The sequence below is a fragment of the Halictus rubicundus genome, chromosome 4, assembly GCF_050948215.1.
Source record: "Halictus rubicundus isolate RS-2024b chromosome 4, iyHalRubi1_principal, whole genome shotgun sequence".
In the NCBI taxonomy this organism is placed as follows: Eukaryota; Metazoa; Arthropoda; class Insecta; order Hymenoptera; family Halictidae; genus Halictus; species Halictus rubicundus.
This window is the reverse complement of record NC_135152.1, coordinates 8,979,432-9,007,254: the sequence shown is the minus strand read 5'-3', so window position 1 is coordinate 9,007,254 and position 27,823 is coordinate 8,979,432. Positions and strand designations below refer to the sequence as shown.

Sequence of the window (27,823 nt, the reverse complement as noted above, 5' to 3'; positions counted from 1 at the left end):
ATCGAAAAAAATACGTTAAAGTATTCAGAGGATAACATGTATTGTAAATAAGCGGGTGTCGGCCAAAGTAAGCCACGGATTAAAATCGCGTAAAGTCTTGTTAACGACGAACGCAACGAAAACCAATGTCCGAGCAAAAGCAAAGTTATTGTGCACCGAGAGCCATTGCATTAATGAGAGCTTAAGATTCAGTACCGTTCATCGGACCGCCAGGATTGTCCTTGGCAATCACTTCGCATCGAAAAGGCCTCGAAAATGGTTTCAGAGCCCGGGAGGCTCGTACGAATGCCGGAAGAGATGTTTTCTTGCCAAACATTGCTCTGGGATGTTCGCCTTATGAACCCCACGTTGTTTTTGCTCGTTTCCCGCACGAACAACAGTCTTGTAATGCGCGCATCCGCCGTAAAATCTTATAAAAAGAGAAACATCGTCCTCTCTCCTCGTTCCTCCTCGAGGAGAGCCACTCGTTATTTTCTTTCACGGTGAAATAGTACTTCCGGCCAGGGATCGGCCGTTTACATACGAACGGAGAGTTTCTTCCGTGATCTCGACGTTGCTTTTCTTCTTTTTCGCGAAAGAACTCGCCTTTTCGGAACAATTTAAAACTGGGATTTCCTGAACGCGCCACACGCCGCTGCGATCTTCGTGCCACTTGTACTCTATTCGTCAAACTTTTTGTTTTGTAAAAAAGAGGTATATATCCTGATCAAAGGTTAACCGAACCGTTCAGTGTACCAAAGAAACGGCGTCTGCAAGACTGTATCCTAAACGGTTCCCATAATCAGCCTGAGACATCACGCGAAGCTATTAACGAACGCTTAATCCCGAATTAAACGATCCAGAAACCCGTTTCTGCGTTCCGCTCTATAAAACAGCACGGTTCTTCGTAACGAGATTCGGTAATTAATATTGGCCGTGAAATGGTTCCCGAAAACGATTTCACGATATACTGGACCCCTCCCCCTCCCCCGATAAGTACGTAAAAAATCAAAGATGGAGCAATAAGAATGTCGGTTGTCACGTGGAGGTTCCGCGCGAGTCGTGTGTCGCAAGCGGCTCGGCGCGGCGCGGTGCGGCGCGGTTTCCTCGTGTAAATTCAGTGCATCGCGCGTTTCGAAGGGCAATCGGCCTCCTACTGATTTACGACAAGCCGAGAGGAAAGTCAAGCACCGCTGGGCATCGTCATTAAAGACTAATCGAGCTGAATCGCGGCCCATTAACCGCACAGGAGGCGACGGGCCCTTTGACCCGCGGGATCCGTTCGACCAGCGGATCGCGGTTCGGCGATCGAAAGCGGTTTTTACGGATCGGGAAGGTCCATGAAAGACCCGACGGTTCCCCTTCGTTACCATGCTTGTTCGTTCGGCGATGCTTCCGCGCATGCTGATCAAGTTTTCATCCTTTTTATTCGAATTGCCAAGCAGCGAGCGACTCGACAATGAAAGTCAAATCCACGCTGGATCGACAATGGTCGGGTTCATGATTACGGAAATGACCCATTTAGGGGAACCCGAGAATCACAGCCTCTTTCGACGGATTTCATTGTTTCGTCACCGCGCGGTTACGAAATTTGAATGCCAATGATCGCGTCGTAGCCGAATAACGCGTAGCCTAAGCGCTGTGGATGTCTAGCATGTGGTGGTTAACCTCTTGCGCTGGAAAGACGTGCTGTGCACGTCGCTTGTTATTTGTTTCTAAACTGGCAATGACGTGCCATGCACCTCTACTGAAATTACTGTTTATAATAAACAAGTAAGTATCACAGCAACGCGATATTCGGGCGTGCAATCGGTAGCGCTATTCTAGAGAACTGCGTTTGTTATAAAATTTCATTGGTTTTATTGCGATGTAATAAATAATAACCAAGTCAGTAATAGTACATTTCGTTGCGTTGCATATTCCTCATTGTTTTGAAGTATTATCGTACTGTACAGAATTATTAATAAAATGCTTTAAAACATTGTGAATCTTATTTATATTTATCTAAATAGTGCGACTATGTGCATTTTTTACACGCTATCTGCTTAAAACTTTAATAGACACTATTACAAGTAAAAGCTCGCTATGGACGAGTTAGTCACGGGCTTTTGCCAATTAATTTCCAGCGCAAGAGGTTAATAGGATTGTCTCTACGTAACATCTTCTATGCCAGGCCCGGGCAACTTCTTCCCCGCTGTCGCTTCACGACCCCCACTACTAGCGTACCGGTCCCCCACCATCAACTATTTCATACTCCCCTTACCCCCCTTACGTGCGAATGTAGGCGTGTACATCTACGCTCCACAGGAAATTGGTGGGGGAACCCAGAAGTAGGGAGTGGGGTCGTCTGTGGCTCGCGAGCCGCACGTTGCCCAGGCCTGTCCTATACCGATGAGTAGACTGTGATTTTTATGCAGATTCCCCTCTTCGTAAACTATTTTCTCGGTTACCAAAACAAGAAGCTGGGATTTTATAGTGAAAGAAAAGAAAAGTGGAAATGTCTTTAGTCTTCGTTAAAGCGATACAACTCGTATTTCAAACATATGCACATAGGCGTGAGAAGCTCTGAAGTATAGTAATAATGTATGCATTTTTAAAATAATCAAATTTTATGCATCGTCGTAGCATGTGATGTATGCAATTCTGGATCAATTTTAAATTGTTTTTGCACAAGACACAATCCCCAGCATTGAAAAGTCTGTGCCCAGAAATACAAGCATAAAATCTCTAAATAACCTATTGTTTTAATTGTGGGCCACACGATCATAGTTTAGAAAAGTGTCTTTCACAAATGAAGGAGAAGTTCCACCTTTGAATGCACGCGTACTAGGCTGATTTTGAAAATGCGTTTTTCTCAAAATCGGAGCCAATCGGTACCACGAATTTTGAACTATCCTGTAGATTCGACTCGCCAGAAGACGAGTAGTAAATGATATATATTCGAGATGGTGAATCGAACGGACCCGAGCACCGGCACTTAAGGCTTTCAAACTTCCGACTGTAATTAATACTTGGCTGGTTCGGATGGTTCGATGTGGGAATTAGTAGCAAGGAAGGTAAGCTGCAGCGAAACAGCCAGATAAACGCCCGGCTTTGCTGTGTTGGTGCTCGTGTTTTTGAAACTGTCCGACTACCGAGGCGTCGTAGATCTTCGGGACTTCACCTCCATTAAACGGGCGTAAAACCGCAAAGAGAAAAAACAGTGCCGCTTCTGGAAAGTGGCGGAACGGCCGTAAAACTGTAGGACAATTTGAGACGGTGCGGCGGTGCGTAGGCGCTCTTCGAATTTTCTTTCTTTTCTCCTTTTTTTTTTTTCTTTCTTTCTTTCGTTATTTCGAACGAGGGGAAGCGAGCAACGCGAAAGAGAAACGGGAGAGAGAGAAAGAGAGAACGCGAAGAGGAGAATGATTCACGATTATTGCAGCCGTTCCTCCTCGTCCTAACCGCGGTCGTCTTTAGTCTTCTTAACCTATAACAGGCCAGCGTTATGTGGGAAATTAACGCCACCTTTACGGCGAGGGCGTTCTGAGTCATATTTCTGCCCTTATAACGTTCGCCTCCCTGGCATTCTTCAAGGCCGCGAAAATTAATTCTGACTTTCACGGAAGTTCCACGCTTCCATTATCGTATACCATGCACATGGTTGCTTCCCGGTGAAAAAAAAAAAAAAAGAAACATCGACGCGCTGAATAGTGGACGAGCTGCTAACCGTGACTTTAGGCGCACCTAGACACTGAACGATCCTTCGATCCTGAGGAACTTCCATCGTTTATTACTAGACTGCGCATTTTTTCCATTTATGACAAAAATGGGTAGACGTATTTTGAAACAGTGAAAACATTAGACAAATTTTAAAATAAAATTCTATTCTTAATTTTAAAATAAATCCTATTCTATAACAGAAAATAAATTTCTACTTCACTCCAGTTTGTTGCATAAAGATCCGCATCTAGATCAACATCTATTCATTACAAACCACGGATCTTTGTGGAAAATAAGATGTTGTCGATGCAACTTGCGGTGCATGATGCTGATCGGACGTTGATTTTCTTTGTCTGTGAATTCTATCTCGGAACAATGGCGTACTTGTCACAACAAAATCATCGATCAATATTTCGGCCATTTTCGAGTACGTTGACGTCGAAAAAGACGAATGTTGGACGAAACTAACCACTATAAATTATTCAGCGAACCGTTGCACAAGGACTGATGAACTTTGAGCGTCAATATCCTTGTCTTACAATTAGTTTAACAGAAGTTCAACAGCTATTAATTGTACGGAAATGAAACTAGAATTGCCGACTATTGTGCACAGCTTTTTACCATCTACTGGCCAGTATTGCTAGGGATTAAGATAGAGGTTCGTACGCGAATACACGATGTTCAATTCTAACAATCTCAACCTAATTTGAAATAATTAAGAATACCTAAAACGCTCTTAGAAACATCTGCATCTCTTTCGAACACCTTGTCTGCAGCTTTATCGTTTCAACAACGTTCGAACACGAAGACACGAGTATTTTCGTACTGTCTGTTCTTCGAGCATGAATTCCCAGAGATCCTTACAAAATCAGAGTAATTTAATTAATGAAAGCGAAACTAGACATTTTAAATGTATCATAGGGGATGCCGTTTTAACCCTTTTGAATTCTAAAGACCTTTAAAAAATTTGCTTTATCTGGATATGTCACAATAAAAATGAATGTCTAAACCTAGTCAAAAATCACTGTCAGTCATATGTGACTGACATGGCGGTTAACGTGTTAAGCAAGAAAATAGAATTTTTAAGGGCCATTTAATAATACTTGAAGTATCAGGATTGCTAACTAACCCCGGAAAGTAGAAAAGCATATCGTTCCAGATCGAACAAGCAAGTCGATCGCAGAGTTCAATCAACTCGGTCGCATCCGCTTCCGAGATCGGCGATCGGGGCCGATCGATCGATCGCAATCATAAAACAAATCGCGCGTTCTATCAATTACGTGGTCTAGTTCCTAATCGGATGGCTCGTCCGTGAACGAGCCGCAGGTACACTGTATCTGTTAAGCTGATCACGCGGGAGCGTCGTCCCTCTCCGATTTCCGTTCGGTCGTCCCGAGCAATTAGAAGCATCAAAGGGAGTCGGACGATAATGAGCCTGCCGGGAGTAGCTGCGCGGACGGATCGGAGTTACTGATTTTAGGTATGTACGGCCGTGCAGGATGCCCGCGAGAAAGGGATTCGTGGTCGACAGAGCGAGCGAGCGAGAGAGAGAGAGAGAGAGAGAGAGAGAGAGAGAGAGAGAGAGAGAGAGAGAGAGGGAATTCGAGATTATCGAGCGGTTCGCCGGGATGGTATGCGCCCCGAAGAATGTGGAATACGATTTTTCCCGACCAAACTCCGTGATTCCGGCCTCTCTCTAATTATACCGTAGCCTCGGTGCTCCTGCTAGCCACTGATTATCTTGCGAAATGGAGAAAAATTCGCAGTTCCCGTGGCCACGGGACGCGCGCGGCCTACTCGTTAATTGACGGACTCCGAGATACACACGCACGAGCCCCCGCCATTCAGCTTTTGATCCGGGCGAATGTCGAGCACACTCGAGACACCGGTATCGAGAAGGAAACGACCGGTTCCTGATAACCACGCCACCGGTCTTAAATGCGACCAAGAGTCGGCCGTGTCTCGTTTTCGCGAGGCCTCTTCGCCAGATATCGAACGGTGATTAGTGTCGCGCTAAATATCCGCTGCCCGTATTCGGTTGACCGATCGCCGGATTGTCCGAACGTAACGCCGATACCGTGTTATGATGTGCAATTTAGCTCGGTATATCTTTCGTACCCCGTTTATCGAACCGGGATTCGTTAAAACGACGATCGTCGAACGTGCACTCGAAATGACTGATCGCGAGCCCTCGGTCTTTTAACCTCCCGACGACCGGGCTCCCTATAAGGCGCTCCCGACTGTATAATTATGACGGTCAATTAATTAAACGCGACATAAACTGTAATCGACGGGCTACGTACGAGACACTGGCTTGAACGCGAGAGTGTCCAGACGACACTGCTCTAAATCTTTCGGTTGAATTTATTGCGGCAAATTGCATGGGATATCTAATTTTTAGGAATCCGATTTATCAGACGGTACGCACGCGTGCGGTGCGAGCTATGGTAATTATGAGCACTTTAGAGGGAAATCTGGTTATTCTGATTTGAACTGGTTCGGATCCACGGGTGGAAATAAATCTCGAAGTTGGGACTATTTATAGAAAACATTTAAAACTTCACTGTGCGGGTGAATGTTTCTTCTAATTCTACAGTAGTGTTCACATTTTCCGTCAAAATTTGAGAGAGCTACTTTAGACGAATCCCTGGTAATTAACATCGACATTCTTTTCGTGGGAATGTCTTTCGAAAATTGTAATTTTCATTATTTGTTCGTATAACTGTATCATCATTTAATTTTATATGAAATAAGTGCCTGAATTAGATCCGTATGTACCCCTCTTCAATACGCTAATGTTGTTCGTATAATTCCTAAACAACACGATAAAAGGAATTTTAATGAAAACACTTGGAACTCCGTGTTCTCTTAGATCTGAATCGCGAATACCGTGTCCCATATAACGCGCTGCATCTTTGGACCAAAACATCCGCGTCACAGCAAGGTCACCCATGTCTCAGATCATCTACAATCTCTATGCCCTACCCACGAACATAATCACGTCACGGATCCTTTAGCAGCTATGTCTATATCGCCTGTTCAATATCTGTTGATCAATATCCATTATATACAGTGTGTTCCACGAACTCTGTCCACTTGAACATCTTGGTTAAGCGTTCTTCGTTAAGCGTTCGTCAGACAATGTGGTATCAGCACGGTGGATCTCCAACACACTGCGCACGTAGGGTGAGAAGTACACTTAACGAAATATTCCCAAATCGATGGATAGGACGCGGTAGCACTATTTGCAGGCCGGGACGAAGTCCAGATTTAACACCCCTAGATTTTTTCTTGTGGGGAACATTGAAAAATATATTGTATCGAGATGCACCAACAACTCCGGAAGATATAAAGCAACGAATTATCGCAGCGTGTGCTACAATAGACGGTCCAACGATAAGACGTGTAAGGGACGCAACAGTTCGAAGACTACAACGTTGCATCGCTGCAGATGGTCGGCATTTCGAACATTCTTCATGAAAATAAGAAAATGAAACGGAATTCGAATTCCGTTCACCCGCGCGTAAAAGGGTTGCCAATCGTTTGAACGTTTCCACCGTTCCCAGAGTCCTCAGGTCCCAAGAGTATCGAATACCCCGCGAAATCCGCTGGAACCGTGTTGCATACTGCAGCTATCGCATGCACACGTCAAGATATCCGCCTCGCCCGACGGTCGACGACACGTTCGCCACCTAATATATTCAAAATATTGGCATCGGGAGCGATCGTGGGAGAACAGAGAGCAGCCGGTTGACCGGCGGACAAGAGGGTGTGCTGGCAGCTATCTAACGACGGCGACTACCATGCGCGTTCTTTCCGCAGACAATCCGCTGATTTATAGTAACGCAACGGGCCCTCGATTCGTACGGGGCCGCAACGGAGAAACGTACAGTGCCGGCATTTATTTCCCCGGGCCGGTGATTTATGCTCGACCGGATCCTCCACTTATGCCAACGTCTGCGTCGCAATGAGGGCGTCACATTGCCGGTGCATCGGGGGATTCCGATCTATAACGCGGGACGCATACCGGACGCTACACGTCTCTCGATCGTGCCGCTCTCGGTCACCGGCAAAAAGTACCACTTCGAAGAAACATCCCGTGGGGCCAGCTTCCAGAGAATCTTCTCGCGTCCAGGGAGCTTCTCGTCGTGGAATAGTAAACCAAAGGACTCGCGCATTAAGCCCCGCGCATCGATCGAACGATTTATGAACGAGCCGCGCGAGTTTCTTTGCCCCCGCCGGTTTCCACGAGTCCCAGCAGCGTTTCAACCGACTGCTGTCCAGTTTTTACACCGTTTTCCCAGTCTTCGGCCAGGATTTAGCTAGGAACGGTATCCCTGGATTTATTCAATCACCAACAGACCGTGGACTTTACCTGAAAGCAATTTTTTACGTCACTCGTGTTTTTAGTAAAGTTGAAAGACCGGAACGGAATGTAATTAACTCGATTACCTTAATTATTTAATTTTAGTGACTACTCTCTTCCCGCAGAGAGTCGCCAGAGTGATTCATCGCCGTCGCGTCGCGTTCATGCGAACAAAGGTGTGTCGGCTACCGGAACTCATTTGCCCACCGCGACGAGGTTACCGGCGGTCGCCTAAATCCGCGAGAGACGCGGCCCGTGGGGCCCGTCGGGGCCCGGACACTTTATCATCGGGGCTTTCGCAGGTTGCCCCGTTGTTGAAATTAATAAGCGCCGAATAAACGAACCGGCCAAGACAAATGGCGGCGTATTGTGCACGGACGAGGCGCAGTCGTGGCCCCGGCTTATTTATTTCGCCGTGCAATGCACTAGCGCATCGTAAGGCCCCTCGAGGGCCTGAACACGGCCGCGTGATTAAGGAGATGCACGGATACCGCCGCGCCGATTTTCTTCCTTTTTTCGAGTACCATCGCCGCGCAGGCCGATCTGTAACGCGGACCCATTTGCCGCGATTTGCTTCAACGGTGGTCCCGGGTTGGGTTCCACCAAGCTTAGAAGCACACGGATATTTTGTAGACACCGAACACCACGGTCACGAAAGCTTTTTAACGAATCGCCCGTTTCACTTGGTTTATTTCGCACCGCGGTCGAAACCCCGGCTGAAATTTGTTTTCGTGGCAGTCGCAAATGTCCGCGTACACCGGTCGACGCTAAAACCTTGAACCCAACCCTTAAGCGAAACATTGGGACCGATGCGACCTCGCGCGAATTTATGCTAACCATTATTTAATGTGTAGAGTTCGAGGACAATTTTCAGGTTATAGTGTACTCTATTTTATTACAATTCTCAAGTTCGAATTTTCTCAATCAATTTTATCCAGGTAAATTGTTCCTACTTTCTGCGTTCATAAATTGTTTCGTGAAAACCAAAATAAAAGAAAAATTTGTATCACTTTTTTGAAATATCCTATAGTACAGATAAAAGTGTTATTAACCTTTGTTAATTTCACGGATACGATTTTCATTCATTAGTTATGATCCGCAGTTATGCTACTATGTATGCATTTATACGTTTCCTGTAGCGATATAATCTTGGGTAAAAGTTGCTCGTGCTTTACATCGGTTCTAATTAAATAAATACATTAGTTCCACGAGTATGTTCGTTCGGATAGAGAAACGCCTTGTCACTGCACTTTCGGTCTTGCGGAATGCAGTTTCACTGATAAAAGCGTAGCAACGAAATTTTTTCAATAATGAAAATATTAATTCAGTGAAATATAATTTCTTAGAACGGGGCACATTCGTTTAGAATGAAGAAATTTTAGAAATTCGTCAACGCAATTTTTCGGAGATTGTTTACCATTTTTGTGTGGCACGAACGCGATCATTGTGTCTAATAGGACGGCTTAATTGGGGAAAGCGACATGGCCGAACAGAATGAGCTTAATTACAGTGATTATGATTGACGCGTACTTTAACTACTTCCGCTGGATGTCTATATTTTATTTGTCGCAATCGGTTTAAGGGAAGCCTCCAATTTCATCATAGTAGTCATCCTCCGATGACAGTACCCGCTCAGTCCTGAATTTTCGTTTTGGTAAATAGACAATTCCAAGATCGGAGCGATGCACTTTCGCGATGCAGACATCGAGTTTGATTTTTCGTTGATCAAAGTGATCGCGCGTATCGGATTCATAAAGTCGTACACTCAATACTGCGACCAGTTTGATAAATCACGCTGATAGTCCCTCTCCGGTGCAGCCTCCGACACAATTGCATTATTTATTCCTCTCGGAAGTGCCGCGGCACACTATTCTGCGCCGTGAATTCTTCGAGATCGGATCTGAAAGACTCGTGCATGCGTGCACGATAATAACGCGCATCCGTATTCCCTGGCAGTTTGATAACTTCCATGGGATTATGCTACAGATTTGAGTTATTCCCGGGGATTTGTTGCCTCCACTATTGTACCGTGACTCCTTGAATGCATTGTTAGCGAAGCATTCCGTACGACTGCGATCTTGCCACAGAAGTTTTCTTTAAAGAACTACATAAATTCTACTATGAGTTTGCAGCAAAACTCGTACGAAAACTATGTCAAAGTACACCATTAATCATGGAATTCAATTTAATATTGGAATTGTTATTAAACCTCAAAGTGGTATCTGGATTTCTAGAAAATTTACAGCTTTCGAAATAAATTCACGGGACAGTATAAGCAAAATATCCTATATTAATAATTGCAGTAGATTAATATTTTTATTCTATTTGTGTTCTCGTATATCTTCAGATTTTTCTTAGCAACAAATACATAAAGATCCACAGTCTACTTATTTTCAATAAAAACATTTATTTTTGGGAGACGTTTTCTCTCGAAAAATTTCGAACATGAATAATACGCACCTCGAACTTCAAATAGCCACTAACGAAGTAATCAGCGAACCGGCAGGAAGAAGAATTTCTTGTTCCAAGAAGTTGGCCCAAGAAAAAGAAAGGGTCCTGTACAAGCGCTTCATTATCGATCCTCAACTTCTTTTTTCTCGCTTCTCGTGCACCACCACCCTCAAAGAGCAATTTCGTCAATTCGTTCCAATGAACTTCTTCTCGATTCTCATTTTGGCGGATCGAAGCATCCAATTTATCTTACATGTTATCTTGCATATTTTTGATCGTGTGTTTACTCGAAAAATGCTTCCGTAAAAGGGGAACACAATACGCCGCAAAGATTTTACGATCGAGCACGAGCAAAACTACCATAGCGTCGCACGAGTAGAACGCCTGAATGTACTACCGCCTAGGATCGTGTTATGGCAGTCACTACGATATAGTAGAATCGGTAAAGATAACGTACGCGCATATCCGCCGTATAACCGTATCGTTCACCTGCGCCGCGGATTTGTATTTACGGTCTGAATATCTCGAACACGACAATAAGGAACCTGGATAACCTATTCTATTTGCACCTACAATACTATTGACAACTCGTGCACTGTTCACGAATATGGCCTTCGTCTCTATTGCTTTATTCCCTTGCCGTGCGTGGACGCTCGACCGTTCGAATCCTAATCGAAAATCTCTGTGGTGCTGCTAATAACTGCACGAATCACTCGCAAGATATACAAATTTCAATTTTTGTAAATTATTTTTTAACCGATTTTTCACGCATCGTCTATGCAATTGCAACTTTAGTGATTTTTAACTCAACGTTGCATCGGAATGGACGATTGCCATATGTTCACTGATTAATAATTATCTTCAGTATTTTATCGCCTTGATCAATTTTCGAGAATCTCCGAAGTGCTGCTAATAACTGCACGAATCACTCGCAAAATATACAAATTCCACTTTGTGTAAATTATTTTTTCACCGATTTTTCACGCATCGTCTATGCAATTGCAACTTTAGTGATTTTTAACTGAACGTTGCATCGGAATGGACGATTGCCATATGTTCACTGATTAATAATTTGTTTCACTGTTTTATCACCTTGATCAATTTTGGACTATAACGCAAGCACGTGTTTCATCTTGAATTAAAATTTCGACTAATTTCTGAACATACCTAAAATCTGCGAACAAGAATTTTCAGAAACCTGCAGCAGGGTCAAATCATCTAATGAACAAGTATTAGCGCTGCACTTTAAAATGCACCTAAAATTCTGGGACATTAGGTCACAAGCATACTCAGCCGGATTAAAATTCCCGCGTCGAATATCTCCCACAGCATTTCGTCATTTCGCAATGTTATCGCCACGCGTGCAAGTATAGATCAGCGATCAATGGCCCGGGGGTCGTACGGGGCATGCAATCTAGCTGCGTATGCGAGCCCGTATGCACGCACAGCTGCATCGGGTAATGCGTGTTTGCCCAGTCAAAGATCGGAGTATCATTGTCCGCGTTCCAAGGTAATAGTACTATTCCGCGGCAAATGGTGGCGAACGTAACGAGGATGCAAATAACAGAAATCGGCGATTTCGCGTAGAAACCATCAACGATGCTCACGTTTTCAATATTTAAATAGACGAGACGCGGTACCGCGGTGCTGAAATCCAATTATTCGATTTATTCGTGTCTGAATTGCCATAATAACGCGAGATTTCGCGCTGGATGTTACATCCTGTGTGGTCCTGTGGAGTAACGAACGAATTTTCCTTGATATATCATAAGCTTGTAATTTACTACGGTCACGTCCCGCGCCGGAGCTTGTCGCAAAACTCGTTTTAATGCGCACTGTATTTAATACGCTATAAATTAGGCGTTGTCACAATGGTATTCCTACACGATCTATCTGTCACTTTAAAACTTTATCGTTTTTCGGCACTATAAGGGTTTACTTTTACCCCCTCTACGCTAACGCAGGCTGGCATATGGAAATCATAGTCGTAACAGAAAGCATGAAATCAGGGCGATCGTTTTAGCGTTTCCCTGAAAATCATTGAGTCTCTTCTTTGAGAGCAAAGGGCTGTTTTTGCAAGAACTGATAGTCGAGGCTGATTCAACGTCAGGATGACAAGTGGTTATCCTTAGATCGAAAGAAGCCCCGAACGCGACTTGCCATTTCTTAGAATAAAGTAGCGGTCTACCTCGCGTTATGATCCCCTAACGATGTCGTTGGAAGCTGTACCCGCATTACGATAATGTTTCTCCGGCTGATAGTTCGCGCTCGGCAATCTCGCATCCCGCGCGGCCTGCGAACGATCAATGATCCAGAAATCGTTACGCATGATCGCGTGCAGCGACGCCATCGGCCAGACGCGAAAGACGATACCTAGAAAATGGTTGTCCCGCGTTTCCGAAGGGAAGAAATGTTAATACGCGATTTATATTCGTGTGCCATTCGTTACGTTTCTGCAACTGCCTCCGACTTATATAATCCACTGTTACCTCGCGTAGAGTAAATTATGGCTGGCACCAGGACCTCGAAGAGTCGAAGCAAAGTCTGTTTAAGGGGGGTCATGCTCGGTTAACAATCTGAAAAGACCTTTGAAAGATCTGTAGACATTTTCTTCTGAGAAAATTAATGGACCTTTTTTCGTAAACGGGGCTGTTACTCGGACGTTTATTCAGGATTTTGCTGCAAAACAATTGCTGCAAGTTGTGCAATGAACGTACCGTTAGATGACGTACTAGTGTAAAATGGAAGGTCTATTACTTTTGTTCGGAAAAAATATTTTTCCGGCGAGCTTTGTCATACTGTTCGAGCAGTTGCATATAAAATCTGAATGCCTAGTCATGAGAACGGTCGTTCCTCGTTTTTCAGAATCGTTTACGACGATGTGAAATTTACTTGGAAAAGATCGAAGACTGAGTGTCCTCGTCGAAAAATTGTAAAACCGAATAAGTAAACAATGGAAAAAATACGTTGGAAGCGCGATCATGAAAAGGCAGTGGACGTCGGTTCTAAAGCACAAATGGCGGCCGTAAAAGTGGATTACGGTAAGAAATAAATTGTAGCGGTGATAAAAAGTTTGTAACAGTCGCAAATAAGCGGTGTCAAGCCCGTGACGGTAGTAAAAACGAAGTCGGTGACTGGCTGTTAGAAAATAACTAACAAGACAAGTGATTTTGCAACGAACTTGTCAGCGGGGCTTCGAAAAATCGATAAAAACAATGGAAGACCCGGGCGAGATTTTCCCGGTGACGAAACGATTGCGCAATCAGAGATTTTTACGTGGCGTCTTTTCCGTTGCATCGTAATAAGCGTTCCCGGCTGCATATAATTCTCCGTGGCACGTAACGTGCAACATGTCTGCGCACGTATTGGCACGTATGGTAATTATGAGCGTTCTGGCACTCGCATCCACATTATGGGCCCATAGGCGGCTCGTGTCATAAATAGTCCGTAATCCTCGCTTGCACAAGTTCTCATGAAATATTTCATTTGTGAATGCATAAGCGATCCACGGCATCGCGATTCGATTAATAATTGATATCGAGGATGAGCGGAAGAGTTTGATGAATACACGATTAGGCTGAAGATATTTATTACCATTTTGTTCACCGTTTCTCCGGCGAGCCAAGAATAAGTATTCATGGTTCGTGGCGGTTGAGGACCGTTTAATTATTAATACCAATTTACTGAAAAGTTGATTTTTATCTCTACGCACGAATAATAGCGTTCACATTATTCAACGATGATATATTTTTACGGAAAAATAAATAAATCAACGACCCAGGCATTCTGAATGGTTATCGAGTAACAATTACTCCGAAACTGTTTACTTTGAGCAAGGATTACTAACAATAACGTTGATAATAATTCAAAATATTATCTAATTTTATCTCTCTCTTGCTTAATATAATCTAGTCGAGGGACGCGGGAGCTGTTTACGACTTAAGACAATTATTGAACGAAGTTTCCTTACCGATGTCCAAGCTACAATAGAAACGGCGGAAAATCTGACTAATTGCAACCTGTTATTAGTGCTGGGTACTTCCAACGTTAAAATTGCTTTGCCAGAATAAAATGGAAGGAGAAGGTGCGACAAGAAGACAGCAGCCAGAAACGATTTGTAGCGGAGTTGTCCGGGCGGAACAAGTCCGCGGCTGTCAGAAGGAAGAGGTTTCAGCGCACTTTGCGCGAGAGATATGGTGGCAGCCGCGCGAAAGATAGGGGCTGAAGGCTTAATGGAATAGTGGTAGATTTTAATTACCGCCATAAAATTGGGGGTCGCGCGTTCCCGAGGCTAGAATATGTACGATAACCCGCCGGCGACCGATAATCCCGCGGCAGAACTTTGTGGACACACGATACTCGTGTCACCGCCGCGCGTACCAGTTATCTTCCTAACGCATACCTCTCGCATGTGTGCAGCGCAGCGCACCGACTGGATCCTCTGTGTCTTAGATCTGCTACGCGGCCGCGAGCCACGGGATTTATGGTCGGCAGATCGTCCCGAGCGATTCCGCCGGAGCAAAGCCCTCCGGAGATTCGTAAAAACGGAAATTAGAAACTTTCGACCGAGGCGTGACGATGTGGAACGGGATAACTGACGACCCGCGACAGCGAGGGCATGAGTTGCGGCCGGCGAACCAATGGGACGACAAACTTACGGCAAACCGAATCGTAAAAGCCCAGGTCCAATGTGGTCGCGTCGTTATGTCTCCTGTCCGCTGCGCAAACGGCCAAGTTTTATTAAAATTCAAATTTCTCCATGCATTTCAAGTGGCTGGACTCGCGCGCATACATTTATTCTACCAGCTAAACGTTTCAATAGGACACGATTGATAGCACTCATTTTTTCACCATTACCAATACCGGTTTAATATGCGGTAGTATTTGGAATTCATAAAATGGTAAATATATAAATTTCAATATAGTAATCGATATTCTAAAATTCTTTTCACTATCTTCAACTTCAGCTACTCGATTCTGTAATAATCAGATTTCCAGTCTAATGATTGCTCTTAATGTCAAGGAATTTTTTTTTTTTGTTTGGGGGGAGAATTGGTTTCGAATTAGTCCGATAAAATTTTATACGTGCAATTTTGTACCCGAGAAAGAAGTTGCAGAGGAAACGAAACTCGTACCGCGAGTCCAAGCAGCCGATACGCGCTCGTATGTATTTACACGAGCAAATATTTAAATGGCCGTAACGGTACATCGGGCCATTGCCGCAATTCCTTCCGCGGACCGTGAATTCACGACAGACAGGAATCGCCATCAAGCTCTCAAACATGATACGTGCAAGAGCGCCGGAGCCACCTGCCTCGGGTGCGTTGACTTTTCTTGTCCACCTTATAGGGAGGCTCTCAAGTCCCGTCACAACGATTCGCTCTAAATCACTGATTGGATGCGCCCGTGTACTTTACCTCGACGGCAACGCTCGCCGGACAAATATTTTACAGAGGATGCTCCAAAACCTACCTAACACTGATAAATCAATGCGTACTTTACGATCGTTTTATGCGAACTCCTGACCCACACCGTGTACACGTTATTGAATATACTGTTGGATCCAAAGGTGGTGTATGCACTTCTAAAATCGAAACTTTAGACTCAAAAAATTATTGTAACGTGAACAGGTCTGGTTGCGTTCAACGTGCTGTTTAATTTTTCACTTCGTCAATACAGCACGGAATTCTGTACAATAAATTGTACCACAAGTTGTAATCGTGCAGCACCGAAAGGGAGGTTAAAAATATTTATATAATAATCCTAATCGGAACTGTTACGTTACTGGGAGCGAGTCGGTTCACGACTGAAATTGCTGTGGGAGAAGCTATTAAAGAATCCTCATCCACGAACTGTAGAGTTTAAAAAATTCGGAAATAATCGCCGGTACAGAATGTGTTGAGCTGTGCGAAGCGAAGCGCGTGGAATCGCGAGTTTTGAAGCGGTTTGTCCGAAAATGTTCGCTCGGAGGAAGAGGAGCAATAAAGCACGGATGACCCTGTTTCCCAAAGCAACTTTTGCACGAGGCTGTACGAATAAACCGGTCGAACAAGGAATATCGAAAATTGATGGCGCCGATGGTACCAGGAAGAGAGGCCGCCGCGAACGAGCGCCGCGAGCACGAGGACGAGGCGGGAAGAGAAGAGGAGAAGAAACGCGAGAGGACGCGCACGAATTTTACTGCATTGCGGTAGCCGTGTTCGACGCGGCCGCAGTTTACCGCAGACACTATACGGCTGACCCGAGAGATCGTTGTAACGGTTCATCCCAGCTTCCCGGTGGTTCCTCTTCGTTTTTTGGACCTCGTTCGGCCAGATCCCGTCCCGTTTAAGCCGATTATTCCCGGCCAATTCTCTCTCTCTCTCTCTTTCTCTCTCTGTGTGTGTGTGTGTGTGTGTCTCTCTTTCTCTGTTTCTCTCGCCTCGGCCCCGGTTCATCTCGTCCACGTTGCAAAAATCGTCCAGGTGAACAGGAAACGCGAACGGATAACGCGGCCACGATAATTATCGCTAAGAAGCCGCATCCTACGGTTAATTGAGATCGTACCAGCGTAATCGAGCGAATTAATGGCCCCGCGATGCGAATTTTACGCCAGCATTAACTACGCGGACTGCCCGCTGCGGAATAGTAGTAATTAGACCCTCGGCAATTAAGCATTTCCAGATGCCCCTTGCTTTGCATAATGTCGAAAAATTCGTTTTACAGTGATGCTCGACGATGAGCGTGAGTGGATTTTCATGGAGATTGCTGAAATGGAATTTTCACGAAATTGAGAAGAGATTTACATACTAATGTAAATTAGAATGGTAGAAAAGCTTTTCCGATACTTCGGACACCGGATGAAAAATCGCGTTTGAAGTATAGCCAACCTGTGCTGTTCGGACTTGGCGCCGGACTAGTCTGATCATGGCTCACCGTTTCTACTTTTTGCGAATTCTGCGGCTTTATTCAATGTGGCTAGTTGTTAGTAGTGGGTATTATTACGATTACTACTTACGGTAATTTTATATTATTTTTCTAGCAAATGTCCCGGAAATTTTCTCAGTACAATCTTCTATCTTTGAAATATGGATTGGAAAATTTTCATATTTTCTTTAACCGAGAATACTTCATTGATTTTTAAGATGAACATTTTTATCGATGAGTTCGGCTGTCTTTTATATACTTTCCAGGAGAACTAAAATTCAACCAGTACGTTAGTCAAAGAGGAATAATTATTTTCGAGGAAAGCGGCAACGTTATGTCGAACATATCCAGCGTTGATTGCTATATTACAGCTCGCATTACTGCATATAAGAAGTAACGCCAGGCATTTAAGAGTCAATTTTGGCGAGAGATTGAAATGTTGTGCAACGAATCATACGAAGAAATCCCACGAAACGCTCGATCATTGGGCAACCTATGATTGAGGAAAATTGATATCGATTATGAAAATGGTGCAATAAACTATTCTCGATGTACACAGCGTGATGTGTATCAGTCGTTTAAGTATTCCACTTTGAGCGTTATGCTGATCGTTCGGCATGTGAACGTGAGCGGTATCCCTAACCGTGGAGGCTCGCACGATAATATTACTATGCTAATATGATAATAACAGAAGGAAATTGCCCGTGAAATTCGAGATTCCGTGGTCGTATCTTCCGTCTTTCGCGAAATTACTTTCACTCGACTAAGCCGCATTATTACAGTAGTTCGCTGAATAATTAATCCGACGAAACACAATCCGAACAAATTGCAAAGCATTAACCTTCAATTTGTAGAAAAGTGATCTTGCAAATTGTTTCCGGGGGACTGAGAAACTAGCAAAGATTATTACATATTTTCTTGCAAATGATACACTATAAAAAAAGATAACCGAAGCTTACTGTTCATCGGCAAAGTGCATTAGCATACTTTGCGTACTTAGCATACTCAAATTAGGACACGATAAAGTTGCATAGTTTGCAACAATGACGAAGTAGATATACAAATGGTCCGCAAGGTTTTCAGAACAATTGGAAAAATCTAGAACAGAAGAATTTAGAAAGCAATTAAAGTGTTATTAACTTTCTCGTAAATTCGTTCATGTCACAGGTTATCGGACATCGATAATTGCATCGCATTCCGTTCTGTCATTTTTATGGTCGCGATGCAATGAGGGAAAAGTAAGCGGGTTTGCTCGTAAGGGAAACAAGAAGCTCGTTAGAAAGGGTAACGTCTCAATAGATGCATTCCCGTTCGCGGCGCATATATAAGTGGCCGCGAAACAAATCTTATTGATTAGAATCGGCTCGTTACTTACCGGCCAGAGAATTTTCAGGAACGCCTTGCACCCGGCTAAGGAGAGCTACGCGTGATTCAATTTAGCTATCTCTATTTCGTTCTCGAAACACGTTGCATGCCTCCGCGTTCCCATTTATGGCGTATTTTTCGCGCCGAGCGCGCTCGCGTGCACGTTTTCCAATTTTATGGAACACAGACGAGCCAGATGCACGGGAACGCTGGGAAACGATCGAGTGCAGCAACGGATCACGATACAGGATCGTTCTTATAATTAGCAGTCTGAGAATGTATATTCTTATCAGACGATTCCACAATTTAAGCGAATTTCCTATTATATTTTATTAGTACATTCTGCCTCGTACCACTACAATTTGTAGAATAGTACACGAAGAAGCTAATGATTATGTTTATGGTATTCTATTTTATCTTCCTAACCTGTTTCTCACTGTAAAGTACACCTATTAACTCGTAAACGTGCAATTAACAGACCTAAAGACAGAACAAATAAAAACAATTAAACAATAAAAATACGACACCACATAGTTTTTACTTCTATCGGTTTCTCACGGTAGCACCTCCGATTCCATTAATGCCCATCAATTAACAACTTTCCCAATCTTTCTCGGGACGAAAATGTAAAACAGCAATCTGTTAAAATCGCACAGAGACTTTCTGTGCAATCTTCGGACGCGGCTCCTCGTAATGAGTAATTAGTAATATCCCTAAGATTGAGTTACCGAAAAGGTGTGCCATGCTTCCTCGGTTCGAGAAGATTAGATTCCCACGGATTTCTGGGAGCCAGAAACAATCGAAATCGAATCCCCTTACCCTCTATTTTTTTTTTCTGGCCAGGCCTCGGGACAAGGGCGGATACAAAAGACGAAGAGGTTCGCGTCGATTTTTCTATGGACTAATTATCATGGTAATCAGTGGCTGTCACGAAAGTGGCACGAGGCTAGCAGTTACACGATTCACAGAGTCACGCGCCGATGGGAAGAAACAGCGTCGTCGTTTCTGCGTGACAAAGATCATCGACTGGTTGCGTTCTTGCGCGTGACACGATACACGCGAGTGATTCCTTTTTGCCATTTTTTTCCCCCATCACGTGCCGCGGAGTTCTTGCATTGAACTGCATTTTACGAGCCGTGGCGGTGCTGGTTTTTTGTTCACCTGACAGCCTGGGATCGCGCGAGCGGCCGACAAATCTTATGCGAGCGTGGCGGAAAAATGTGCGAGGCAAATATCGATACTATTAAACGCCGTGAAAATTGATGCTGATATCTATTGTTTGTCTATACAGGGTGTTCATTCGAAAACTTTCTAGCCGAATATCTGGTGGCGTTTTCAAGGTCATTTCAAGGTCAACTTTGTTTTTCCAAATGGAAACCTATATTTTTTAATAGGGGATCTTATTGTACGTAAAAAGACCAGCAATTTTCGTAGGATACTTTTTTTGATCCGCGCACTAGTTTCGGAGATATTTAAAGAGAAGTAAAGCGAGGTCACAAAGTTGAATGACCTTGAAAACGATACCCAAATAAAAAACTGATACTGCCCACCTCTTTCCCCTTCGAAATCCTTGACACGTGTTTTACACTTTTTTAATATCTTTCGTACTTTTCGAGGTATTCGGCTGGAACGTTTTCAAATGAACGCCCTGTATATATCTTCTTATCTTGATGCTAAAAAATAATCTCCAGTTCAGTCCGATGAAATCGTTTCATCTTCGAATATCCGATAAATAAGCCAAAAAAACCAACCCAAAAAAATGCAATTTTATCCTCTGTATTTGTAAATGTAAAAGCTCCTCTGTATCTGTAAATGTTTGTACTCGATTCCTGGTACCTTTGTAACATTTGAACCCCAAAAAATGCAATTTTATCCTCTGTATTTGTAAATGTAAAAGCTCCTCTGTATCTGTAAATGTTTGTACTCGATTCCTGGAACCTTTGGAGCATGAAGGGTTAATAAGAGCCCGGCAGATCATCGGAACAGCTGAGCCCCATCGATTCTTCGTTCCCCGTTTCTTCTATTTGTTTCCCGGGATAATTGCAGTTGTTTCGCGGGCGGTTGTGTTGGCAGAAAAGGAAGACGAGAGGGTGCACCGGGGGCCCTCGTTTACTCGAAAATTGTTTCGGGCTCCGGTGGTGGCGGTGTGGGTCGACCCTTAACCCTAAATCTCGGCGTATCGAAATATAATTGAGGGTCTCGCAGGATATCCCGTGGCCGAGGGCCCGGCACATGAATTTTTACGTTAGCCCCCATCGTTTCCCGCCCATTCCGCTTTATTACTTGGGCGTAGTATGGGCTGCAGTGAAACATGCAAATTTCACCATTACCGATTTTCGTGTGACGTCCGCTCCGCGGCGCATCCGCGAGCCCGTGCTTAGTTGATATGCAAACTAGATTGAGAGATACTGTAACCTTCGGTATCCTCATTTTTACCTACCCGGTGTAACTGCAAATTTGCAGTTACTATCGAACACTTTTTCGAAGATGAAACGTTTACCGGACAAACGCTGCAATTTGCGTACCCTTCAGCATACTTTCTTCTTCGTTGCACCGGCGAGAAAACATCTTCTCGCGTGCCGAATTGATTTACACATTGAATACGGACGGAACGGACATTCTAAAACATTTTTTGATCGTCTTCAAACATTGTTTTTATCATTTCATGTATAGTAACTATTATGTATTCTCATGCGCTGCCGTTTAATTTTTATTCTATCAGTTTTTTCTTCCACGAGTGACTAGTAATTCTTCTGGTTAGCAAGTTAATTATACACTTTATTATAAAGTAGTTTAATTCAGCACGAAGTTCCCTTATTTAATATGACCTTCACTTTCGACCACGCACAAAATATTCTAATAATAACCTGAATGTGTCCCATGATTAAAATGCTAGTTACTCGCCCAACTGGATCGTTATAAATATCGTATTATCAGTACTATCAGCTTTGTACCTGAGCTAGACGTTAATACAAATTTCTATGTTTATTGCATCGTTTTCACATCGTCTGTTAAAGAATTCACTTAACTCCGGAGCAAGCACCGAATTATACTTGGTACATTCTCTTTAAGAGATTCCAGTGATCGAGAGATCCCCGTACCTTTTCGATTACCGTTGCGCATTCTTTAGGGTCGTTTGCTTTTATTTGAAAATCAGTGAGAAATCCTCTTCCCCGGAGGCTTCTTATGCGATTTTCATTCGGTTGATTGCACGTTCCGATGGGTACAAGTATTTTCTTCTTTCTTCGTTCATTTTACGCGCATTTCTTTGAGAGGAAATACCGGTGTTCGGGATGTACAGTTACGTTGGATCAATAAAGCGGCTTTACTGCGCGCGTAACTTAATCACTAGTCGAAGAAGTGCCACGCGGGACGAGGCCTCGCCACAACAGAGGAACGGTAATTCTTTTCTTCCCGTTTCTCGTTAATTTACACCACGGGCCCCGGCAAAAAGTGCGACAAGGCCTGCGCGAAGCGAGACCTCATTATCGGGACCGGCCGTGCAACTATCGCGTGAACTGCGAATTTTTCAATTTCGCCCGTTCGTGTCCTTTGCGCAACAGGGAACTTCGCCGAGGCCGTGTCCACTTAAAACTATTTTCATCCTCACAAAAATCTGGAATATTTCTCTAAAAAGTTGTGCAGACCAAATAATAACAATAGGTAATGCTTTGTTCTAATAGTCTAAGAAAAGAATCTGTTCACACTGATTTTGTTCTGTTCTTGTTCGAAACTCGTACGGATTTACCTGGAAACCCTCGTCGAAAACTTACTCCAAAAAAAAATGGAATTGTCAAATTGGATTTGGGAATAATGAAACAGAATGAAATAAATTCTTGTCCAAGAATGACAAGAGGCTTTTAATGAGGCTTTTAACGGAGACCGACTGTTACGTTAGATACAGGAAAACGTTGAATAACTCGGTTAATTGGTTCCTCATGTTACACAATACTTCAGATTTACTTGTGTTAACTGTGAAGAATTTTACACGAATGCTAAAAAGGAGTCTTCTTGAAAATATTGAAAATTAAACTGTAGAGAGTGTAAAATCAAAGGATTATGTGAATTTTCAAAAAATTTGTTATTCAAAAATTACCTTTATTTCTTGCATGTCTAAAAAACTGTACTATTAAGCAGGAAGCATTAAATTAAAACCCAGTCACTGTCTTACGAGAACAATAATACATCACTCGTTGGTGATTAAAGTTCCTTTACCGCCGAAAGAATGTGTACACCGGCACGCAAATCATCGGGAACGGTGTATACCGCGTAGTATAATTTCTTCTAACAAATCTGCAGCTCGCGACCGTCGGGTGACAGTGAATATCGTCGTAAACGGCGGTAATGGGACGCCATTACAGAACACGAGGAAGAAGGACTGCACGTCTTTCGGTTTGTAATCAGGTGTCTCGTGCGAGTAACACAGCATGCATATGTTATACAGGAAAGCGGTCAAACCATTATGATTCAGCAGCGAACCTACAATTAGCTCCAATTAACTGGTCCTGCTTTAACGGACCAGCCTTTTGGTATTCCGTGCAGCTGTGCGCACCACCGCGTAGCTTGCCGCGAGCCTTCAATTCTCTGCTTCTTCCTTGCTCGGTATCCAGCGATGTTTATGCAAATATAAAATTTAGAGAATGAACTTTAATGGTGTTGCAGATTAACAACATGCGAGCATGATTCTGTAATGTCTTTTCCAGCTATTTCATATTTTATGCCTTCTCATTTGGCACGAGAACGTGCAATGTTTACAGTAAAACATCACCTTCGGCTGAAATTATACACCATGTGCGTCACTTTGAAATTACAAATTTATGACGAAGGGAATTCGTGAAGTACACAACTGTGCCGCCATTTTACTACAGGGTTGTAAAAAAAGTTATACTTTTTAGAATATTTTCAACACAGGCTGCTTTACCGAAAACTGTAAAAGAATACCGGTAGAGAACTAAAGGCAAAACAAATTCTTTGCAAATAATTGATTAATGATATTAACGTAAAAATTCATTTTAAAGCCTGGACAAATAATTCCGTCACCCACGTATGGGTCAACGCGTTAAGAGAATTTCACAGTTACACCGTTCCCGATTTATTACTGTTCCCGAGAATTGACTCGGGAAGCTTTCGTGTTGCATAAAGAGTCAGCCTAGACAAATAAAATAAAGAACCCACGGCGGATTGTTTTCCGGTAGTCCGAGCGGGGCGGACAGGGCTCGCGGGTTTCTCGGATTTATGCGTGGCGCGGCGAGTGTTAAGGAAGTCGGGAGTTTCCGCGAATCGAACAACGGAGATATAAAGATCGACTCGTTCGAACAGTGGAACGACCTAAAATAAACGAAAGGGAAGGGACCGAGGGAACCGTGCATACCGGTGGGCGACTGCGTGTTTCCGAGTGCACGAACGGAACGGGCGCCGTGGAATTCCGCTCGTTCCACGGCCAGAGGAGGAAAGAGGACGTCGCGTTCGTCGCACGTTGCCGTCGGCGTTTTCTGGGTTGCTTTATGTAACAGTCGCGTAATTGTTATCTCACGGGCTCGTGCGTCGAATTTTTCCGCATTAGCCGGTCGTCCCTGGGTGGTCGCGAACCTCGGGGGACGCGTTTCACGTGCGGACGGTAATGCCACGTGAGAACCGTGAAGCGGATTTGCACGATCGGACTGACGTTTCGCGCTTGAACTTTCGGCGCGGAGCGTTCACGCCCAATTAATACGACGCCCACGCGCGAACCTAGGATTTTTCCCGACGATGCGAAATTCCTCTCGGTCCGACGGACGCCCACCGCACGAAGCTCCAGCATAATTGTGTGTCTCAGATCAGGTTGCGTTTTATGAATCGTATGCGCTATTATTGTATCGAACAAAAATACTTCCGTCTTTGTCTTATTACGAATGGCGTTGACAGTGATATATCGCTGTATTTATTGTCCCCTGTACGCCTACTATACGACGCTTTAATGTCACATCATTGTCAAAACGAGTTTCGAATTTTAGTTTAGATCTAAAATTGTTTCTAAACAGGTCAAGCTGCGAAGAAAATCACAAACCCAGGCAATTCGCTGTTTAGGTATTCACGAAGCAGCGATGGTAGCTAAGGTTTGACGGGTTGCATATTAATGTTCCAGGAAACACAAAGCAGAAGCCTGATATTCTCATGAGTACAAAACGAAGACCAAATGAAAAATCTACTTTCTACGCAATTAAGTTTCCTTCCGTATCATTTATTACCGCGAGCGTAACAGCGTACGAGGCGAATCCTCCCCGACCGCATCCTCTTGGAATATTTTCAAATTACAAGCAGCCGCGAACGATTCCTCGTAAACAGCCGATTTTACACGGATGCAATAAACAAGCTGGCTAATGAACGGCGACAGCGGCTGTGAACATTAGAAGATAATAACGCAGCACCACACCTTTCCCCGGTGTTGCGTCCAGAAGGATCAGTTCCCATGCAGGTCGAGAGGGGAACAAGAAAGTTACATTTAAACAATTTCCTTTGTGCAACCGTACGGTTTATGGCATCCACTTATTTAAAATGAAACCGCACATTGTTTCTCATTTGTTCCACGGAGATGGTACCGGCATTCTAAAATATTTTACAGCCGATTCGATGAAGCTAATTTCCTTTAAAAGTGCTAATGAGTATTTAGCATTTTATGTGACTGAAATTAGCATTGGTGGATGAAAGTGCAATTACAAAACAATAAACTGTGTTGACTGTAAGCATGAACACTGAAATATTATTTCTAACATCATGTACCGATTTTAATAAATGATGGACTATCCTAGAAATTTTAACAGTGACAGATACAGTGAATTCTCGATATTGGTCAACAACACGGATCTTGTCAGCGACATGTATCGTCCAGGAGACATACCCGTGTTACGTTTACACTCCTCGGCGTCCGAGGCCTCTCGAGCTTTGTGGGGATATCCCGCGGTAGTGGGGAGAATTCCGCGACGTTTATCACATAGGCCTTGAACGCCATATATAGAGAAATCACTGTAAATAGTTTTATAAGTATCTATCAGGTTTGAATAATTCGATCGACGCGTAGTTTGACGAATATGACAAAACATGAATGATTCTTTCAAGGGACATTGCTCCCAGAATTCCTGCTGGCAAATTTTCGTTGGCAGCACTTAAAGTAGAGTGACATGTTGATACTACATCGCAGTCTGGACTTTTCAGAAGCGTTTATCTGCCGATTAGTTGGAGCTACACGCGGATTCACTTTCGCGTCTTGTCGTCGAACATGTCCTTTCGCTCGGCCCGCGTCCGGTCAGTAAAACGATGCCACAATCACGACGAAGCCATTGTCATTAACGTGAAAGTCGATCTTCCTGTCTCGACAGCACGCATTAGCACTCGAAAGTGTCCTGTAAGAACTCGAAGGGACGCGGTTTTGATCGAATCTATATCGCGACCGTGACAAAATTAACCCACGGATTTGTCCAGTTCGACAAAAGGGGAATGAGACCGCGACTATGGTATTCAGACCTTTGTATTGCTCTCACAATGAGCTCCACGGATCGACTAACAGTGGCTTCTTTTGAGGCTCGTGTAAAAGTATGCGAGAACGCGAACATTGTACCGAAGCATTCTGCGGACTGTTGTTACCTTCCTTTCTTTCTTTCTTTCTTCGTTTTAATGAAAGCGTTAGTAAATCCGTTTCTGCTTATTCTGTACTAAATGAAAAACTGGTAGGCGTTGTTCAGCATTTTTCTGTTTATTGTACGGTTCAAGACTTCCGCTGTGCGCATTGTTTTCCGAGGAGGACATTCTGAACGAGGTTTACAAAGATTGATGCAACATAGCACGCGACATGAACAAACCAGCAAGTCTGCGGAGCAATGCTTCACGACAAGCTGCAATTCTCCGTGTAAAAATTCAATTCTTTGCGACAAGGTGCAATGCTCTTTTATGAAATGAACTTGCTGTATGACAAAGTGCCATTCTGTGTGACAAAATGCACTTCTCTATTATACAATGCCACGATCTGTGACAAAATGCAATTCTCTATTATACAATGCCATGATCTGTGACAAAATGCAGCTCACAATAACAAAATGTACTAAATAAATTCTTTACGACAAAGTGCAATTCTCTATTACAAAATGAACTTGCTCTATGACAGAATGCAATTCTCAAAACAAAATGACAAAATGCCATTCTGTGTGACAAAATGCAATTCTCTATGACACAATGCCATGCTGTATGACAAAATGCAATTCTCTATTACACAATGCCATGATCTGTGACAAAATGCAATTCTCTATTATACAATTCCATAATCTGTGAGAAAATGCACTCCTTTATTATACAATGCCATCATTTGTGACAAAATGCAGCTCACAAAAATAAAATGTACTAAATAAATTCTTTACGACAAAGTGCAATACCCTATTACAAAATGAATTTGCTCTATGGCAAAATGCAATTCTCTGTGACAAAATGCCATTCTGTGTGACAAAATGCAATTCTCTATGATACAATGCCATGATCTATGACAAAAATCAGGTCACAACAATAAAATGTAATTCTGTATGACAAAATGTAATAGTCTATGACAAAACGCAATTCTCTATAGAGTTATTGTTATAACAAACTTTAATGCTCTACGACAAAATGCAATTCTTTACGATACAACGTCGTGCTTCGTAACAAAATACAATTCTGTAAAATGAAGGTTGTCGTCCAACGACTGACGAACGACAACGTTCATCAACATTTCGAGCAGATACTCCGTGCAGAACCTTTCGAAGGGAGATTTCGATGGATGGTAGGATGTCGTTGCGTCTGGTTGCATCTGCGAGCCGCCGACTAATCATGCAAATGTGATAAAGGCTGGCTCCTCGTCGGAGCCTTGATCCCGAACAAATTACCCGGCTCGTATTCCACCGGTTGTCGTCCGTGGAATATTCAGTGCCCGGCGGATCGGCGATCGGTGGCACAAGTAAATCCGAGCGGATCGCGTAGCGTGTGTGTCCGTTCAGCTCTGCTCCGCTATGCTCTGCTCGGGCGTCTCGCCGCCGACAGGTTCATCGCACGCCC

At 43.6% G+C, this 27,823-nt stretch overlaps 1 protein-coding gene and 2 long non-coding RNA genes across 4 annotated transcripts in view; all 3 read left to right on the top strand.

The window, feature by feature from the left end:
* LOC143353339 (uncharacterized) overlaps positions 1-27,823 on the top strand; it is a 289,180-nt gene that overhangs the window by 165,405 nt on the left and 95,952 nt on the right. The gene's annotated exons all lie outside the window — the stretch shown is intronic.
* LOC143353340 (uncharacterized) overlaps positions 1-27,823 on the top strand; it is a 147,589-nt gene that overhangs the window by 115,074 nt on the left and 4,692 nt on the right. The gene's annotated exons all lie outside the window — the stretch shown is intronic.
* LOC143353806 (uncharacterized) lies at positions 16,806-21,817 on the top strand. Its single transcript, XR_013082209.1, has 3 exons — positions 16,806-16,962; positions 17,204-17,221; positions 21,787-21,817. It is a non-coding gene; the product is annotated as an uncharacterized LOC143353806 (long non-coding RNA).